We start from the raw sequence: 6,774 nt of genomic DNA, 5'->3' as shown, positions 1-6,774 counted from the left end.
TACTTGTCCCAAGTAGTTGTACTCCTCAACTTCTTCAAGAATTTCATCACTTATTCTGATGATGCTCTTTGGTGTTTGTGGATTAAACATTACTTTAGTTTTACTTCGGTTCATCTTCAGTCCTACTTTCAGACTTTCTCTGTTCAGGTCATTTAACATTTCTTGCAATGCCTCCGCTGTTTCTAAGATTAGGACAATGTCATCTGCAAATCTTAAATGGTTTAGTTTTTCTCCATCAATGTTCATTCCTTTGTTTTCCCAGTCTAGCTTTCTGAAAATACTTTCTAGGCATGCTGTAAATAATTTTGGTGAAATTGTATCTCCTTGACGCACGCCCTTCTCAGCTTTAATTTTTTCTGAGTCCTTATGTAATTTAACTGTAGCGGTTCCCTCTTTATATATGTTTTCGAGCAGGTTTACGATGTTCTCAGTCACTCCTTGTTCTCGCAATGAATTTATAATTGCAGTGTGCTCCACTGAGTCGAAAGCCTTTTCGTAATGAACAAAACCTAAGCACAGTGATTTATTATTTTCTATAGTTTTCCCAATTAGCTGGTTCATTGTATGTAGATGATCAATGGTCGAAAACCCGCTTCGGAATCCTGCTTGTTCACAAGGTTGTTTCTCCTCCAAAATTGTTGTTATTGTGTTCGTATGGACTTTAGTGAAAAGTTTGTAAATGACTGATAATAAGCTAATGGGTCGATAGTTAGTAACATCTTTTAAGTCACCTTTTTTGTAGAGTAAAATAACTATTGCATTACAGCATGTTTTGGGAATTTTCTTTTGTTTTATGCAGTGGGTAAATAAGTGAGCAAGCCTATTTTGTAATTATACTTTGGCTTCCAAAAGTAAATCTGTTACTATTCCATCTTCTCCCGGAGCCTTCCCTCTTTTCATATTTTTAAGACAAATATTTACTTCGTCTGATGTTACCCCAGGTATTTCACTTGTGTCAACTGAAAAGTTAGCTATTGGTACTACTGTCTTTGATGCATACAGTTCTTTGTAAAATTCTTCAACTCTCCTCACCATCTTAACTCTGCATTTAATGATTTCACCGTTTTTTTCTTTCAGTGATATCATTATATATATATATATATATATATATATATATATATATATATATATATATATATATATATATATATATATACATATATATATATATATATATATATATATATATATATATATATATATATATATATATATATATGTAGCTTGTGGTCCTCCGACAGCAATCATCATTGACATATGCTAATCTGTTAATACATAATAGTCTTCTTCTTCAATCTTAATACATAATATTGATTATAATATTGTATAGGTATAATATTCATGATAATATTGTACCGATCCAGTAATATTACATTTTTAAACAAGTTGTATACATAATTGAACAAATGCAATGGTTGTTACATAACATTTTGTAAGATGTGTATGTATAACAGACATAAGCATATAACTGTGCAATGATAATACTGCTAGGTCATTACATTATATATGGAATTATCCCTTTAGTAATGTCTAATATTTCACCTAACTTGTGTGATGATTCTGGTAATACAGAATTTTAGTAACATTGTATGAATACTTACATATGAAGTGTTACATATCGTTTGTATTTATATAATTGTAGCAAGTGTAACATAATGCAATCGTTTGTCGTTACATAATTGTTAAATATCGTTTGTAGTTACATAATTGTAGCAAGTGTAACATAATGTAATCGTTTGTCGTTACATAATTGTTACATATTGGTTATATTAATATAATTGTAGGAAGTGTAACATAATCCAATCGTTTGTCGTTGCATAATTGTTACATATTGTTTGTAGTTACATAATTGTAATAATTGCAGTCCTGACATCGAATCCGGTCATGCTGCGGTCGATGCTGGTGATGAAGTGCCATGCCACTTGCTTGTGGAGAACACTAATTTGCTTTTTGTTTCACTTATAGGAGTTTATGTGATGATGTGCCCTGCCACTTGCTTGTGGAGAACACTAATTTGCTTTTTGTTTCACATATTGAAGGAGTTTATGTAATGATGTGCCATGCCACTTGCTTGTGGAGAACACTAATTTCCTTTTTGTTTCACTTATTGAAGGAGTTTATGTGATGATGTGCCATGCCACTTGCTTGTTGAGAACACTAATTTGTTTTTTGTTTCACTTATAGAAGGAGTTTATGTGGTATTTTGGCATTTGTAGTAACACTTACGCTTATTTTCATTTGTTTATGTGATCTTTCTCTATTTCTTTTTTTTTTATGTATTGATTTTCTATAGTTTGTTTTTTTTTCGTTTGTCTACGCTTTTTCGGTTTTGTCCGAGGTTGCATAATTGCTGGCTAATTCCCTTGGGACCCTTTTTAAAGGTTTAGTTTATAATGCACAGATATTACTGAAAATGATATTATATAGCCCCATATTTTGTTATTTTATATAAAAAATATATATACACTATATACAGTATTAGCTATATACACTATATACAGTATTAACTATATACACTGACTTGTTGTTCACTTGTACCTATCGTGGGCAATATATGGGTCAGCACTGTGTTGAAATCTTTGTCTTCACGATTGTGTGGAAGATGTTGTTCATTCTTGCTAATGTCATTTGTGTTGGCCATTTTTTTTTTTATTTCTTTTCCTTGGTCCCTTGTAACTTAATTTGTGTGTTTCCATTAGGCAGCTTTAATTAATAAATGTTTAACACAGTTCTTTTAATCGCTCACTGAGTAACGGTGATAGTATATTTTCTTTATTACTTTGTAGATGTTATAATGTATAGTTGTATGTATGAAGTATGTATTTTATGTAGGTAAAAATGGTAACACTCGTTGGTAGTAAATAAATGCTATAATAATTGAATGAATATATACAGTGTAGAATATTTATTGTTGGTGATTATTTAGTGATTGAATTATGCAGATAACTGAAGTATGTGTTTATGTATGTGCATGGTCATGAGGCGCTGCTCGTGTGCCAATCAAGTATTCCTTGAGTTGGAGTGTGTAAGCATGTTTACCATTGCTTGATTCTCACTGACACACTACCTATCTCATCCCTTGACTTGCTGCTTCTATCTGTCTATCTATCTATCTATCTATCCATCATGCTATCTATTATGATTTGTAATTATAATATGGAGTCCTGACATCACTCGGCGACTCAAAAGATCTTGGCAACTATTGACGCAGTAGCATATTACCAGTTATTTACAAACTTTTCACTAAAGTCCTTACGAATAGAGCAAAACCAATTGGTGGGGAAAAAAAAACAACCTCGTGAGCAGGCAAGATTCGGCAGTGGATATTCGACTACTGATCTAAATTCAGTGAATCAGCTAACTGAGAAGACTACTGAACATAATAAACAACAGTGCTTTGGTTTTGCTGATTTATGGAAAAGTTATGGTGAATATAAGTTATAAATTCATTGCAGGAAAAAAAAGTGTAAATGAGAACATTGTAAAACTGCTCGAAAACATATTAGGGGGGAACTCCTACAATTAATCCACTGCGTCCTGTTGACGTACATATGTACCCAAACATGTTGTCACTGTTACTCCCATTGACGTTTATAAATGCGCTGCAATTGCAAAGTGTGTCATTTGCACATTTTCAAATTTCGCGTGTGATTTTTCGTATGTTATATGCGGGACACCTTCCTGTACCCAACCAAGGCCAGGTGGGGACAATGCCTTACCCGGCGTGACCTCCCCTCTCCCCGCATGCCATTGCCTTGGCAACTCATCTGTTACCAGTGACCTGGCCAGTAAAGACATGTCGTGCCACGGTACAAAATTCAAGGCGAGAGTGATTCCCCAATCGATGACAATGTGGAGGACAAAGTTTACGTGGTGTTAGAGGAAGAAATGTGCAGAAGTAATGAGCAGGTAACATCGCCAAAGAGGGTGTGGTATGTTGATGTGTTTGGTGAGTGAAGCAATGTTTATGTCACCTATATTACTGTGTGAAAACCAATATACTCTTGTTCTACATATAAATTCGTAACAAATAAATATCTACCTATTCTGAGTGGTTTGGAATAGTTAACCTCCCCAATGAAGACGTCTTCTCTGGAGCCTGGCTCGAGGGAACACAGTACCAGGTGAAGGTAGGGTCACCTGTATCAGCTGAGCACTTTCTCTCTGAATTCTCGATGCATCTCATTAAAAACGGAGGTTTGATAAATAAAAAAAACGAAAATCTCCTGGGATTGAGAGAAGTAATTGGTGAAAAATCTGCCAGGACGTGGCGGGTTAAATTACATCATCATCATCATCATCATCATCTAATCATGTGTTGCCTCATGAGGAGTGTAGTAGCCCGCGACTAGGCAAGTTGGTCCTGACATTTAAGATGAGAGTGGCCAGCCTCACTCATCCCTGAGTGGTAATGCATGAGCAATAAACCCCAACCACCCCTTGGATATGAAAACCTGCACAGGCTCAATCCAACTGGAGCGCCTTAATTACTCACTAAACCACCAGGCGTCATAATTTGGTTATACAGTTACCACCTAGCTAAGTAAATGGTTTCCTGGTGTACAGGATACCATTTGGCCTGTCACTCAGTGTAAAATCACTCATAGGTAGAAGGAAGAGGAAAGAATGAGGGAAAGACAGACGTGGATGGAAGGAAAGGAGGATTGAGGAGAGGAAAGGACAGTCACCCAAGAGCAGCACTGCAGGACTATGAAAAACGTAAGATTGAGAAGGCGTGCATCAGGTAGATACAATTTCTCCAAAAGTATAAACAGCATGCCTAGAAAGTATAGGCAGAAAGCCAGACTGGGAGAACAGAGGAGTGAACACAGAGAAAACCTAAACTGCTTGAATTACAGATGAGATTGTCCTACTCCAAGAAACATCAGAGACATTGCAAGAAATGTTAAATGGCAGAAATAGAGCAAGGCTCAAAGAAGGGCTAAAGATGAACCTGAATAAAACTAAAAGCAATACCAGCTATGTCCTACGGCTGAGAACTTGGAAACTGCCAAAACCGATGGAAAACCAACTAGTCCTTTCTCGAAGAGCATTGGAAAGATAAGTGTTGGGAGTATAATATCCCAATTGCTTCTAAAGCGGCAGATCACATTGTCTCACCGACACTTTCAGAAACTGGAAGGCCAATCGATCTCTAAAAGATAAGAAAAGCCCTGGCCTTAATGGCACACCATCTGAACTAATCTAATAATTAGTTACTTCACCAGTGCCTCCTTCATCTCATGCTGACTATATTAAACAAAGAACGAATTCCATCTGAATGGCTTACTTCTTATAATGCAACCATCTACATGTAGAAAGGGGACCACTCAAAATGTGAAAACAACAGAGGTGTCTCATTCCTTGTGAATGCCAGCAAAGTACTGGCCCTGTTTTTTTTTTTTTTTTTTTTTTTTTAATGCAGGGAAGAAGGAATCAAACACCAGAAGCCCGTAAGATTGTTCCCTCCAAGAAAAAACAAAAACAAGATACCAGAGACCCAAACTCAATATCTGTTCATTTCGACATGCATGGGCACACTGCATATGAAAAACTGGAGGTCATAGGCAGTTCCAGAGTTAACCTGTTGCATACATGACGGACTGGGAGTAACGTTTAACTCTTGCAATAGAGAGTTGGACAGAGAAGGAATGAGAGCTTGTTGTTAGATGGGGCTACGTTCCTGCTGTAGTGGTGCAGCGATGCAAGGAGACAGTTCAGAGGAGGAGTGACTATTCATGTTGTGACAGAAATGAGAAAAAAAATGCATGAGTGCAGTGAAGAGAAGGAGAGATAATACGACGAAAAGTCTTTGGCTCCGCTTTGTTGAGTAGAGCTGTATGGGGAAGCCTCTCCACACATGAGAGTTATACTCTACACAATGGCGAATATAACCCATGAATTAAGTCAACAACTGTGCATGGATAAAGAAGGCACGGAGTCAGCTTAGCACACCTAATCACATGGAAACAGATTATACAAGAGATGTAATATGGTCTTTCCAAGAATAATCCCGACAGAATGAAACTCCAAATATGTTTAAAGATGATGCAAGATTGAGTTGAATATTGGTAAAAATTAACAGGATACTCCTACGGAATGTTTTGACAGGTTGAAAGATGTAAGAAGTGTGTTTTTGAATCATTAAAAACAAAAAGATTACCTTTACCCCAGTCAGAGATATGAGCCAATTCAGCCATTAGATGTGCCATAATCTCGTCCCTTGTTTGTTGAAATACTTCCTGAGATTAACACTGGGAGAAGCAAATGGAAAGGTGCAGTGTGTTATCGTCAGGGTATGAATGGATAGGATTACACGTACACTCCTGAAGGTCATTCATGAATGGAAGGAAGAGGCTTAGTGGTAGTACAGAACCCTGATGAACAACATTATTGATAGCTCTAAGAGAAGAACGCCGGCTGTCTACAACAACAGCAGAATGATCCAAAAGGAAACTAGAGATGAAGATACAGATAGAAGGATAGAAACCATAGGAGGGCAGTTGGGAAATTAAAGTTTAATTCCAGACTCGATCGATAGCCATTGAGATGTCAAGTGCAATGGCAAAGCCTTCGCCAAAGTCCCAAAATGTGATGGCCAGGAATCTGAAAGGTAGGTGAGATCACCAGCGGAGCAACCCTGGCGGAACCCATACTGACGATCGGAAAGAAGCTTGTTATAGGAAAGGTTTTATTTATATATATATATATATATATATATATATATATATATATATATATATATATATATATATATATATATATATAAGAATA

The sequence above is a fragment of the Coenobita brevimanus genome, chromosome 22 (genome assembly GCF_032717465.1).
Source record: "Coenobita brevimanus isolate Jiangsu-jjx chromosome 22, ASM3271746v2, whole genome shotgun sequence".
Lineage (NCBI taxonomy): Eukaryota > Metazoa > Arthropoda > Malacostraca > Decapoda > Coenobitidae > Coenobita > Coenobita brevimanus.
This window is presented reverse-complemented; position numbering follows the sequence as displayed.